Genomic DNA, 14998 nt, shown 5'->3' with positions numbered 1-14998 from the left:
CAGGCAGTGACTAGTGGGGTACCGCAAGGTTCTGTGCTGGGGCCCCAGCTGTTTACATTGTACATTAATGATTTAGACGAGGAGATTAAATGTAGTATCTCCAAATTTGCGGATGACACTAAGTTGGGTGGCAGTGTGAACTGCGAGGAGGATGCTATGAGGCTGCAGAGTGACTTGGATAGGTTAGGTGAGTGGGCAAATGCATGGCAGATGAAGTATGATGTGGATAAATGTGAGGTTATCCACTTTAGTGGTAAAAACAGAGAGACAGACTATTATCTGAATAGTGACAGATTAGGAAAAGGGGAAGTGCAACGAGTTCTGGGTGTCATGGTACATCAGTCATTAAAGGTTGGCATGCAGGTACAGCAGGCAGTTAAGAAAGCAAATGGCATGTTGGCCTTCATAGCGAGGGGATTTGAGTACAGGGGCAGGGAGGTGTTACTACAGTTGTACAGGGCCTTGGTGAGGCCACACCTGGAGTATTATGTACAGTTTTGGTCTCCTATCTTGAGGAAGGACATTCTTGCTATTGAGGGAGTGCAGCGAAGGTTCACCAGACTGATTCCCGGGATGGCGGGACTGACGTATCAAGAAAGACTGGATCAACTGGGCTTGTATTCACTGGAGTTCAGAAGAATGAGAGGGGACCTCATAGAAACGTTTAAAATTCTGACGGGGTTCGACAGGTTCGATGCAGGAAGAATGTTCCCAATGTTGGGGAAGTCCAGAACCAGGAGACACACTCTAAGGATAAGGGGTAAGCCATTTAGGACCGAGATGAGGAGAAACTTCTTCACCCAGAGAGTGGTGAACCTGTGGAATTCTCTACCACAGGAAGCTGTTGAGGCCAATTCACTAAATATATTCAAAAAGGAGTTAGATGCAGTCCTTACTACTAGAGGGATCAAGGGGTATGGCGAGAAAGCAGGAATGGGGTACTGAAGTTGCATGTTCAGCCATGAACTCATTGAATGGCGGTGCAGGCTAGAAGGGCCGAATGGCCTACTCCTGCACCTATTTTCTATGTTTCTATGTTTCTAGTATCAGCAACTGGAAAGTGATAAAGGCTTCTGGTGTGAGGGGGATGTGGGATGAGAAAAGGAGAGGGGATGAAGATACCATTATTGCCCCCAATGTGGTCCACCTCGTCAATGGCCACGGCGCCCACCACCTGCTGCCCAATGAGTCGCAGCACTCGCTCCTCTAGATTTGAGAGCTGCTGGAGCTGGGCATCACCCCCGCCTGTCTTCTGCTGCTCCCTCCTATTGTGGCCAATCTTGGCCTGCAAAAGAAACTAATATATATGAGCCAGAGTCCAGCTATGTGTCTGGGTGATATGCCTGCCGTCGTTGAATAACTGTGATTGTCGGCAAGGCGTGGCACGTGGATGTGATTTTGAGTAGGTGCAGAAACATAGAAATATAGAAACATAGAAAATAGATGCAGGAGCAGGCCATTCGGCCCTCCGAGCCTGCATCACCATTCAATAAGATCTTGGCTGATCATTTCCTCAGTACCCCCTTCCTGCTTTCTCTCTATACCCCTTGATCCCTTCAGCCATAAGGGCCATATCTAACTCCCTCTTCAATGTATCCAATGAACTGGCATCAACAACTCTCTGTGGCAGGGAATTCCACAGGTTAACAACTCTCTGAGTGAAGAAGTTTCTCCTCATCTCAGTCCTAAATGACCTACCCCTTATCTTAAGACTGTGTCCCCTGGTTCTGGACTTCCCCAACATCGGGAACATTCTTCCCACATCTAACCTGTCCAGTCCCGACAGAATCTTATATGTTTCTATGAGATCCCCTCTCATCCTTCTAAACTCCAGTGTTTAAAGGCCGAGTTAATCCAGTCTCTCCTCATAGACAGGAAGCAGAGACTTGGGATAAACGAGTCCTTTACAGAATGGGAGGCAGTGACTAGTGGAGTGCCGCAGGGCTCAGTGCTGGGGCCCCAGCTCTTTACAATATACATTAATGATTTGGATGAAGGAATTGAGTGTAATATCTCCAAGTTTGCAGATGACACTAAACTGGATGGCAGTGTGAGCTGTGAGGAGGATGCTAAGAGGCTGCAGGATGATTTGGACAGGTTAGGTGAGTGGGCAAATGCATGGCAGATGCAGTATAATGTGGATAAATGTGAGGTTATCGACTTTGGTGGCAAAAACACGAAGGCAGAATATTATCTGAATGGCGGCAGATTAGGAAAAGGGGAGGTGCAACAAGACCTGGGTGTCATGGTTCATCAATCATTGAAAGTTGGCATGCAGGTTGACAGGCGGTGAAGAAGGCAAATGGCATGTTGGCCTTCATAGCTAGGGGATTTGAGTATAGGAGCAGGGAGGACTTACTGCAATTGTACAGGGCCTTGGTGAGGCCTCACCTGGAATATTATGTTCAGTTTTGGTCTCCTAATCTGGGGAAGGACGTTCTTGCTATTGAGGGAGTGCAGCGAAGGTTCACCAGACTTATTCCAGGGATGGCTGGACTGAAATATGAGGAGAGAGTGGATCAACGGGGCCTTGAAACACTGGAGTTTAGATGGATGAGAGGGGATCTCATCGAAACATATAAGATTCTGACGGGATGGGACAGGTTACATAGAAACATAGAAAATAGGTGCAGGAGTAGGCCATTCGGCCCTTCTAGCCTGCACCGCCATTCAATGAGTTCATGGCTGAACATGCAACTTCAGTGCCCCGTTCCTACTTTCTCGCCATACCCCTTCATCCCCACAGTAGTAAAGACTGCATCTAACTCCTTTTTGAATATATTTAGTGAATTGGCCTCAACAGCTTCCTGTGGTAGAGAATTCCACAGGTTCACCACTCTCTGGATGAAGAAGTTTCTCCTCATCTCGGTCCTAAATGGCTTACCCCTTATCCTTAGACTGTGACCCCTGGTTCTGGACTTCCCCAACATTGGGAACATTCTTCCTGTATCTAACCTGTCTAAACCCGTCAGAATTTTAAACGTTTCTATGAGATCCCCTCTCATTCTTTGAACTCCAGTGAATACAAGCCCAGTTGATCCAGTCTTTCTTAATAGGTCAGTCCCGCCATCCCGGGAATCAGTCTGGTGAACCTTCGCTGCACTCCCTCAATAGCAAGAATATCCTTCCTCAGGTTAGGAGACCAAAACTGTACACAATACTCCAGGTGTGGCCTCACCAAGGTCCTGTACAACTGCAGCAACACCTCCCTGCCCCTGTACTCAAATCCCCTCGCTATGAAGGCCAACATGCCATTTGCTTTCTTAACTGCCTGCTGTACCTGCATGCCAACCTTTAATGACTGATGTACCATGACACCCAGGTCTCGTTGCATTTCCCCTTTTCCTAATCTGTCACCTTTCAGATAATAGTCTGTCTCTCTGTTTTTACCACTAAAGTGGATAACCTCACATTTATCCACATCATACTTCATCTGCCATGCATTTGCCCACTCACCTAACCTATCCAAGTCACTCTGCAGCCTCATAGCATCCTCCTCGCAGTTCACACTGCCACCCAACTTAGTGTCATCCGCAAATTTGGAGATACTACATTTAATCTCCTCGTCTAAATCATTAATGTACAATGTAAACAGCTGGGGCCCCAGCACAGAACCTTGCGGTACCCCACTAGTCACTGCCTGCCATTCTGAAAAGTCCCCATTTACTCCTATTCTTTGCTTCCTGTCTGCCAACCAGTTCTCAATCCGCGTCAGCACACTACCCCCAATCCCATGTGCTTTAACTTTGCACATTAATCTCTTGTGTGGGACCTTGTCGAAAGCCTTCTGAAAGTCCAAATATACCACATCAACTGGTTCTCCCTTGTCCACTCTACAGGAAACATCCTCAAAAAATTCCAGAAGATTTGTCAAGCATGATTTCCCTTTCACAAATCCATGCTGACTTGGACCTATCATGTCACCTCTTTCCAAATGCACTGCTATGATATCCTTAATAATTGATTCCATCATTTTACCCACTACCGATGTCAGGCTGACCGGTCTATAATTCCCTGTTTTCTCTCTCCCTCCTTTTTTAAAAAGTGGGGTTACATTGGCTACCCTCCACTCCATAGGAACTGATCCAGAGTCAATGGAATGTTGGAAAATGACTGTCAATGCATCATCTATTTCCAAGGCCACCTCCTTAAGTACTCTGGGATGCAGTATATCAGGCACTGGGGATTTATCGGTCTTCAATCCCATCAATTTCCCCAACACAATTTCCCGACTAATAAGGATTTCCCTCAGTTCCTCCTCCTTACTAGACCCTCTGACCCCTTTTATATCCGGAAGGTTGTTTGTGTCCTCCTTAGTGAATACCGAACCAAAGTACTTGTTCAATTGGTCCATCATTTCTTTGTTCCCCGTTATGACTTCCCCTGATTCTGACTGCAGGGGACCTACGTTAGTCTTTACTAACCTTTTTCTCTTTACATATCGATAGAAACTTTTGCAATCCGTCTTAATGTTCCCTGCAAGCTTCTTCTCCTACTCCATTTTCCCTGCCCTAATCAAACCTTTTGTCCTCCTCTGCTGAGTTCTAAATTTCTCCCAGTCCCGGGTTCGCTGCTATTTCTGGCCAATTTGTATGCCACTTCCTTGGCTTTAATACTATCCCTGATTTACCTTGATAGCCACGGTTGAGCCACCTTCTCTTTTTTATTTTTACGCCAGACAGGAATGTACAATTGTTGTAGTTCATCCATGCGGACTCTAAATGTCTGCCATTGCCCATCCACAGTCAACCCCTTAAGTATCATTCGCCAATCTATCCTAGCCAATTCACGCCTCATACCTTCAAAGTTACCCTTCTTTAAGTTCTGGACCATGGTCTCTGAATTAACTGTTTCATTCTCCATCCTAATGTAGAATTCCACATTATTATGGTCACTCTTCCCCAAGGGGCCTCGCACAATGAGATTGCTAATTAATCCTCTCTCATTACACAACACCCAGTCTAAGATGGCCTCCCCCCTAGTTGGTTCCTCGACATATTGGTCTAGAAAACCATCCCTTATGCACTCCAGGAAATCCTCCTCCACCGTATTGCTTCCAGTTTGGTAGCCCAATCTATATGCATATAGAAGTCGCCCATGATAACTGCTGCACCTTTATTGCATGCACCCCTAATTTGCTGTTTGATGCCCTCCCCAGCATCACTACTACTGATTGGAGGTCTGTACACAACTCCCACTAACGTTTTTTGCCCTTTGGTGTTCTGCAGCTGTACCCATATCGATTCCACATCATCCAAGCTAATGTCCTTCCTAACTATTGCATTAATCTCCTCTTTAACCAGCAATGCTACCGCACCTCCTTTTCCTTTTATTCTATCCTTCCTGAATGGTGAATACCCCTGGATGTTGAGTTCCCAGCCCTGATCATCCTGGAGCCACGTCACTGTAATCCCAATCACATCATATCTGTTAACATCTATTTGCACAGTTAATTCATCCACCTTATTATAGATACTCCTTGCATTAAGACACAAAGCCTTCAGGCTTGTTTTTTTAACACCCTTTGTCCTTTTAGAATTATGATGTAGTGTGGCCCTTTTTGTTTCTTGCCTTTGTTTACTCGGCCTTCCACTATTGCTTTTTACCTTTCTACCATCTGTTTCTGACTCCATATTACTCTACCCTGTCTCGCTGCATAGGTTGCCACCCCCTGCCATATTAGTTTAAACACTCCCAAACTGCATTAGCAAATGTTACCCCCAGGACATCAGTTCCAGTCCTGCCCAAGTACAAACCGTCCCTTTTGTACAGGTCCCACTTCCCCAGAACTGGTTCCAATGTCCCAGGAATTTGTATCCCTCCCTCTTGCACCACTGCTTAAGCCACGTATTTATTTTAACTATCCTGCTCCCTCTACTCTGATTAGCATGTGGCACTGGTAGCAATCCAGAGATTACTACCTTTGAGGTCCTACTTTTTAATTTAACTCCTAGCTCCCCAAATTCAGCTTGTAGGGCCTCTTCCCGCTTCTTACCTATATCGTTGGTACCTACATGTACCACGACAATTGGCTGTTTACCCTCCCTCTCCAGAATGCTTGGCAGCCGCTCCGAGACATCCTTGACCCTTGGACCAGGGAGGCAACATACCATCCTGGAGTCTCAGTTGCAGTCGCAGAAGCTCCTATCTATTCCCCTTACAATAGAGTCCCCTATCACTATAGCTCTCCCACTCTTTTTCCTGCCCTTCTGTGCAGCAGGGCCACCTATGGTGCCATGAACCTGGCTGCTGGTGCCTTCCCCTGGTAAATCATCTCCCCCAACAGTTTCCAAAACGGTATATCTGTTTTGGAGAGAGATGACCACAGGGGACTCCTGCACTACCTTCCTGCTCTTGCCTTGTCTCTTGGTCACCCATTCACTATCTGTCCTAACCTTTATCTGTGGTGTGACCAACTCACTAAATAAGCTATCCACAACATTCTCAGCATCGCGCATGTTCCAGAGTGAGTCCATCCGCAGCTCCAGTACCATCATGCAGTCTGTCAGGAGCTGCTGCTGGACACACTTCCCGCACACATAGTAGTCAGGGACACTGGAAGTGTCCCTGATTTCCCACATAGCACAGGAGGAGCATGACACAGGTCCGAGCTCTCCTGCCATGAATTAACGCTTAAATTAATTTACTTATTAAAATTTACTACAGTTATTTAGTAGTTCGCTGCCAATTAAACCAATCTAATAGTCAGTCTAATATAGAGTTATACTTACCAGTAGATTCTGAAGAATGTTCCCGATGTTGGGGAAGTCCAGAACCAGGGGACACAGAGTTAGGATAAGGTGTAGGCCATTTAGGACTGAGATGAGGAGAAACTTCTTCACTCAGAGAGTTGTTAACTTGTGGAATTCCCTGCCGCAGAGAGTTGTTGATGTCAGTTCATTGGATATATTCAAGAGTGAGTTAGATATGGCCCTTACGGCTAAAGGGATCAAGGGGTATGGAGAGAAAGCAGGAAAGGGGTGCTGAGGTGAATGATCAGCCATGATCTTATTGAATGGCGGTGCAGGCTCGAAGGGCCGAATGGTCTACTCCCGCATCTATTTTCTATGTTTCATATGTCAGTCCAGCCATCCCTTGAATCAGTCTGGTGAACACTCCCTCAATAGCAAGAATGTCCTTCCTCAAGTTAGGAGATCAAAACTGAACACAATATTACAGGTGAGGTCTCACCAAGGTCCTGTACAACTGCAGTAAGACCTCCCTGCTCCTATACTCAAATCCACTAGCTATGAAGGCCAACATGCCATTTGCCTTCTTCATTGCCTGCTGTACCTGCATGTCAACTTTCAATGACTGATGAACCATGACACCCAGGTCTCGTTGCACTTCCTCTTTTCCTAATCTGACACCATTCAGATAATATTCTGCCTTCGTGTTTTTGCCCCCAAAGTGGATAACCTCACTTTTATCCACATTATATTGCATCTGCCATGCATTTGCCCACTCACCTAACCTGTCCAAATCACCCTGCAGCCTCTTAGCATCCTCCTCACGGCTCACACCGCCACCCAGTTTAATGTCTTCTGTAAACTTGGAGATATTACACTCAATTCCTTCGTCTAAATCATTACTGTATACTGTAAAGAGCTGGGGTACCAGCACTGAGCCCTGCGGCACTCCACTAGTCACTGCCTGCCATTCTGAAAAGCAATTGTTTGGTGTGTGGTGGAGTGCTTTGCACAGTCTGTACAGACAGATGTTCAGATGTTGGTATGTTGGACCTGTTGAAGCATGTACTCACCTTGACCATCCGACTGGGGTTATTGAATTTTTTCTGACACTATGTCAAGCTGCGTTGCACCAGACCTCCTCTGCCACTTACCTCCACGTTGCCCTGAATGCCGGGAACAACTCTTCCCTCCTTTGCTCCATTCCAGCCACCAATGCCTCCAATGCCACGTCTGTGAAATGACGAGCTCTCTCCCTGGGACTGGGATCAGCCATTGCCCTCAGGGCATTCACTTCCTTGCAGGTCGCCTTCAGGTCCAGCAGTGGTGAAAATGAGCAGCTGCACAATTATACAACCTCCCCTTTAAGAACTGAAATGAGCCAGTGTGAAGATTGCTGAATGCATTGCACCTGCAATTCGGTAGTGCTGTGGTGGTAGCGCCCCACTGAGGTCATCAGTGCTTGATTTAGCGCCCCACTTCCCTCTTGGGGCGCTAAAGCCCAATTTCGTAGAAGTTCAGAATCATTAGCACCTGGCGCTAAATTTTCAAAATTTCAAAAGTTAACGCCCCAAATGGGAAGCTACATAATTTCTCCCCCTATTTCTCTTCCTACTGTCTCAAGCGCCGCTGAACCCAGAGACTGCCAGGAGAGGGGTGGCTGTAGCACCCTGGGGCAGCCAGGGCACCCTGCCATGAACGTTACTAGAGGGAGCAGCCCAATAGTGGACACCTCCCCCTTTCATCAGGCCCTTTACCGGCACCAACTGTCCCTTGGGCTCTTGATGAACATGTTGGGTTTGGGGCACATCTATCTACCCTTTGCACACAGCTCATCCTTCTTGAACCACTGTTGCAGATGTCCTGCTGTAGCACCACATAACTTTGCCGGCCAGCAGCATCGGGCTCCCACTGTGTGAGGGCGATCCTGCCGCAAGCCTGCCCTGTATAATTAATGAGTCCTGACCTAGGTCACAGCGGAGTCAGGAAAGTGAGCGGAAGTCCCGATCCGGAGGAAAATCCAGCGCTGTTCTTCTATGAACGCGTTGGATCAACTTCCAATTGGTCCGAAGATGAACGAAATTAAAGGACAATTATACAATTTTGTTTCAGTGTTGCCTCCCTTCCGATCCTGAGAATTGGATGCAGTGGGCTTGGGGGGAAACAAATTGAATGCAGTGAGTCGGCAAATTAGAGTCAGTGAGCTATATAATTTTACAGCACAGAAGTAGACCATTTCGCCCATTGCATCTGAGGTGACACTCTGAAGATGGTATCCACTTCCTTCCATTCCCTTCCCTTCCCCCATAAGCTAGGGCTGGTCTCATCCATGACACCACCGCAGGTCGGGGCGATAAATAGAGCTGGAGCGCCGGGCCCTGGAACATCATGGGCGAAGGTGCGGCAAATGAGGGTACGGGGCCCAGAAGAGCCGAGGGCCCAGAAGCAGCACGGGCCAGCCCACACTGCGATATGTTTGCGCACTAGGTCCGTGCAGCAGAGCAGGTCCCCAGTCATCCTGGTTCAACCCTTGCCACTGGATAAAGGCCTAGCTCTGTCGAGCCCGTGTGGTGGCTGATGTGCAACCGTCACCACACATTAAAAAAATCCACGCACAGGCATCTTCCACCCCCTCAATTGGAGTTCAGGACTGGAACATCGGGTCCTTCATTGAAACATCTGTGAACTCTTGTGGAAGCAAGTCACCCTCGTTCGAGGGAGCACCTATGATGAACCACATATTCAAATCATGGTGCTATTTTGTGTCACGTGCATTAACCTGCCTTCGCATGTTTAGAAGGCCGCAGGAGATTGTTGTTCAAAAGCTAAGACACAAGACCCACATAAAAAGTATTTCTCTGCTGTTGCTGATTGGTTACTTTGAGGAACGCCATTGATTGTGGGAGAACTGCTTGTCAGCAATCAGTAGCATACAGTAATTAGCCTTCTGAGAAGTTACTGAGTCCAGGGTGCGAGGTCACTGAATTAAAATCAGTAGCTAGTCCACAAGGTATGAAGGCATAAATTAGGAGAATTAGTGGATTGAAAACTGGCTAAACAAGAGAAAGCAACGGGTGGTTGTGAATGGAGCTGTGTCAACATGGCAAGGGTTCACTAGCAGAAAGCATAGGGATCAGTGCTGGGGCCATTGCAATTTAAAGCATATATAAATGACTTAGAGCTGGGAACAGAAACATTGTCAAGGTTTGACACCAAATTAGTGATTTTGAACAATAGAGAAGAGGCAAAGGGATATGGATAGACTGGGAAAGTCAGCTAACGAGCAGCAAGTGACTTTAATGTAGACAAAGGCATGGTAATGAGACTAAGGAACAGTGGTAATATAAACTAAATGGCTCTTGGCTACAAAACTAAGGAAAAGGATCTGACAGTTTTGGTGGATAGCTCACTGAAACCAACAGCATAATATTTGGCAGCAGTAAGGAAAGTTAACTGGATCTTAAGACTCTTAGCCCAGAGGGATAGAGCACAAATCCCTGGAGATGGTAATGAGTCTGCACAAGGCACTGGCAACCTCATACCTGGAGTACTGAACACTAGTTGCCATACGACAGCAGGGATATCCAGGCACTTACAGCAATAAAGCAAAGGGCTGTCAATTTGATACCTAGCTTAATGCATCTGGGCTATGAAGAGAGGTTGATAGAAGAGGTGGCTCGAGGGAAGATATTGTTCAAGTATCCAAGACTCTGAAGGGGATAGCTAAATTGAACCCTGATAATATTGTCACAAATTCCAGAAGCAGGAGGCACAGACTTAAATTTAGAAAAGGGAAGCTACACAGATAGTTTAGATTTAACTAATTTACGCAAAGAGTAGCAAGTGTTTGAAGTGGCCTGCCCGAGGAGGAAGTGGAGGAAAATAGTGTGAATAATTTGATAAAGAATTGGATAGATATTTGAGAAAGTGGGCGATTGAAGGATATTAGTTTTTAGGACTGACCATTGCAGAGTATTTTCTGGTCCTGCACTTTCTTATCTTCTTTTTCATCCAGTTGCTGTTTATGGGACCATATGTGTAATGTGACTGCTATGTTTACCTCCATGGCTGAGGAAGTAATCCAGAGATTATCACCCTTGAAGTCCTGTTCCTAAACTTCTTTCCTACACTTCTTTTTACAGGCCTTGAGGCCTTTTCTTTCCTATAACATTACTTCCCACATGGACCATGGTGACTGGTTGCTAACCTTCCTTTTCCTCAGTCATTTCCAGTCTTTCCTCAATGTCCCTATCCTTGCATCCGAGAGGCAATAAAGCATTTGAGACTCTCAGTTTGTACTACAAAAGAGAACATCCACACCTTGTAACTGTTGAGTCTCTTATTACTACTGAATTCCTAAAATTCCTAAAATGCCTGACTTGCTAACATCCCCACATTGAGCCATCTCATGTTTTGTGATGCCATTCTAATCCATTTGCTGGTCCTGCCCAGAGTATTCATCTTCCCCACAGGCAGTCAGTGCTTTAAAATTGTTAGAGAGGATCACTTGCTCTGCTCTCGACTGTCCTCCCTCACTTTTCCTGACCTCTAGACCATCACCACTCCCCCTACCATTGCCAGCTCCCTATTTCTCAGTGAGGTGACTACCCTCTGAAACTCTTGCTCCAAAAACCTCTCTCCATCTCTGATGTGTTGAGATCTCACGTTTTGAGTACTTGAGCTCAAATAACTTGAATTAGAGATTTGTTTGTCCAAAATGTCCACATTCTGCAGGTAACACACATCTCTGTCTCGAGTTGCAGTCAATGTTAAGTTATAGTCAAGCTTTAAGTTTATATGCTGTATCTACTTACATTTAAGTTACACGACTTGGCTCCCCCTTCCCCCACTGCTCTTAATTCCTAGCCCAATTCATGTTTTGGAAGCACTCTTTTCACTCTCTTCTGACCTCACTTGTTGCCAGCTCACTCGCTGGTGTGTTCGTCACACGAGAGTCTATGGAAAGTGATGGAGGAGCAGAGTATAGAACCTGATGGTTGTTCAAGTGGAGGTGCTGCTGCAGGCAACGGATGCGAGGAGTGTTGCCTCTTTGACACTTCAGGGCACCCTCCCCAGAGGACACACCTGGCAGCAGGCGACAGCCATTATTAGTGCTGGAAGTGACTAATGATCAGGAAGGCCAATTGAATTTTGGCTTTTATTGCAAAGGGAATGGAGTATAAAAGCAGAGAAGTCTTGCTACAGTGATACAGGGTATTTTTGAGGCCACACCTGGACTACTGCGTGCAGTTTTGGTTTCCATATTTACGAAAGAATATACTTAATTTGAAGGCAGTTCAGAGAAGGTTCACTAGGTTGATTCTGGAGATAAGGGGGTTGACTTATGAGGAAAGTTTGAAGAGGTTGGGCCTCTACTCATTGGAATTCAGAAGAATGAGAGGTGATCTTATCGAAACATATAAGATTATGAGGGGGCTTGACAAGGTGGATGCAGAGATGATGTTTCCACTGATAGGGGAAACTAGAACTAGGGGGCATAATCTTAGAATAAGGGCCCGCCCATTTAAAACTGAAATGAGGAGGAATTTTTTCTCTCTGAGGGTTGTAAATCTGTGGAATTCGCTGCCTCAGAGAGCTGTGGAAGCTGGGTCATTGAATAAGTTTAAGACAGAGATAACAGTTTCTTAACCAATAAGGGAATAAGGGGTTATGGAGAGCAGGCAGGGAAATGGACCTGAGTCCATGATCAGATCAGCCATGATCGTATTAAATGGCGGAGCAGGCTCGAGAGGCCGTATGGCCTACTCCTGTTCCTATTTCTACGTTCTTATGTTCTTACGTGCTATATACACAAGACCCCTGAACAGATGTGCAAGAAAATGGCGCACCTTAACTAAGCTGCCAAGATAAAATTCCGCAACGGTACAATTTACCAGGTAGATGTATGTCGCAAAGTGTTCCCTGTCAACTTGTTCCATATATATTGCTGATCATGATAAGTCCTCGAACAACTCTACAGTTCTTTCATTGCTTACCAGGCAACGAACATACCCCAGCAGGGCACACATTTACAGCTGAAAACCTTGTACATTCATATCTTCATAAAAGCATTATAATGGAACCTAGCTGCATGATATTTGGGGCACTTATTGAGACTTAAGACAGACTGTAGGTTGGTTACAAGTCAGTTAAAGGGTGCATTCTCCTTCACTTCACAAGGAGATGCCGTCTTTCAGATGAGACATTGAACCAAGGCCCCGTCTGCCCTCTCAGGTAGATGTAAAAGATCCCATGGCACTATTTCGAAGAAGAGCAGGGGAGTTATCCCCGGTATCCTGGCTAATATTTATCCCTCAATCAACATAACAAAAACAGATTATCTGGTCATTATCACATTGCTGTTTGTGGGAGCTTGCTGTGCGCAAATTGGCTGCCTCGTTTCCTACATTACAACAGTGACAACACTCCAAAGGTACTTCATTGGCTGTAAAGTGCTTTGAGATGTCCAGTAGTCATGAAAGACGCTATATAAATGCAAGTCTTTCTTTTTTTCTTTAACATGTCAAGCCTAGTTCTCTGCTAACAGGATAAAATACAAGGACATACAAAATATAAGGAAACTGACTCAAACTGATGAAGCATTCAGAAATTCCAAGCCTTTAACTCCCTTGCATGAGGTCACCCTAGACATCCTTGCTTATGAGAGAATGGAGGGCGTCAAGCATTGTGTCGCTACAATCTTCCCTCCAAAGGCTAGTACCATCCTGACTTGTGTCTTTTTCCTTCATACTCACTCTGACACAGGCATCCATACAGCCATACAAATATCATGCAATGCAAACTCTGAAGCTGTTAACTGGAGCCAGCATTCTAACATTTTTTCCTTTACTGTTATCGAAGGCCAGGAAGAGAAGCCTGGCTACATTTCACAGCATCCTGTCTCTTTCCCACCAACACTTGGGCACACCAGTATAGCAACACAATGTTAGATGCAGTTAGTGAGCTTCAGGAGATAGCATCGGGGGAGTCACAGTCCACAGGTGAAGAAGAATGAGTCGCTGTTCAGAGACAGAAAGTAAGACCTTGCATTTATATAGTGCCTTTTATGATCTCAGGATGTCCCAAAGTGATTTACACCCAATGAAGTACTTTTGTCGCGTCAACAATGTTGTAGTGTAGGAAATGCAGCAGCCAATTTGAACACAGCATGGTCCCACAGAGAGCAATGTGATAATGACCAGATAATCTGCTTTAGTGATGTAGGTTGAGAGATAAATATTGGCGAGTACACTGAAGAGAACACCCTTGCTCGTTTTCGAAAGAGTGCCGTGGGATCATTTACATTCACCTGAGAGGGAAGATGGGGCCTCGGTTTAACGTCTCATCCGAAAGGTGACACCTCCGATGCCAGGTGTGTCGGCCTAGATTGTGTGCTCAAACCGTCGGAGTAGAACTTGAATCCACAACCTACTGATTCAAGAGGGAAGAGTGCTACCACTGAGCCACAGCTGATACTGTGAATGTAGACTGGATGGTTGCATGGCTTTCATCAATAACGCTGTATACTTTGGAAAGTGCAGTATTTCTCGTGGCAATAGACACCTATGTCATGCTTATTTTGCTGTTGAGTGGGAAAGGAGATGGAAGTGCTAGGCATGTTGGCTGATACATCTTTGATACATCTGTGGGCAGCATATTGGCTGATATTACAGCTGCGCTAGCCTGGAAGGGGGCAGAGACAGTAAAACTGAGGGCAGTGATTAACTTGAATAGCATTGGTAGTACCACCCTTATGGGCACAACTCTCCATGCAGGTGAAGGCCCAATTCTGCAATTGGCATCCTTCTAAACCAGAGCCTCCGGAGGATTTGTCCTTGATTGTTGCCAGGTATCCACAAAAGAGTTTCCTTACTCAATTCCTATGTCTCTCCTGAAGACTCCATGTCAGCCTAACCAATGCTGCCACCCAGAACATGTACCATATCATTCCTCCTTGATCAAAACTATGGGGCCGAAATTCGGTAATGCCCCATTTGGGGGTGGGAACCGAGGTGAGGCGAGACCTGCCCCGGCCGCGAAATTGTGGTTACCGCCCCCGAGAGGAAGTGGAGCGCGATGTCAGGCGCTCAACTTTGTTTCAGGGCGGGACCGGGGCGCAAAGCGCGGGAATTTTCCATCGCTGTTGGGAGCACAGGGCCCTCCCCTTCTGTTAAAGGCCAGGACACGCTGCGAGCTCTGTAATAGGGTGAGAGACCATCACTTCTTCAGCGGGGATCAAACACAGAAGCAGAGTGCTGGCCGCGAATTCGTCAACGCATGGCTGTGACTGGTAAGTCGGCCATTGAAAG

The sequence above is a fragment of the Pristiophorus japonicus genome, chromosome 11 (assembly GCF_044704955.1).
Source record: "Pristiophorus japonicus isolate sPriJap1 chromosome 11, sPriJap1.hap1, whole genome shotgun sequence".
NCBI classification, from domain to species: Eukaryota; Metazoa; Chordata; class Chondrichthyes; family Pristiophoridae; genus Pristiophorus; species Pristiophorus japonicus.
The sequence above is the reverse complement of the archived record's forward strand: the minus strand, read 5'-3'. Positions refer to the sequence as shown.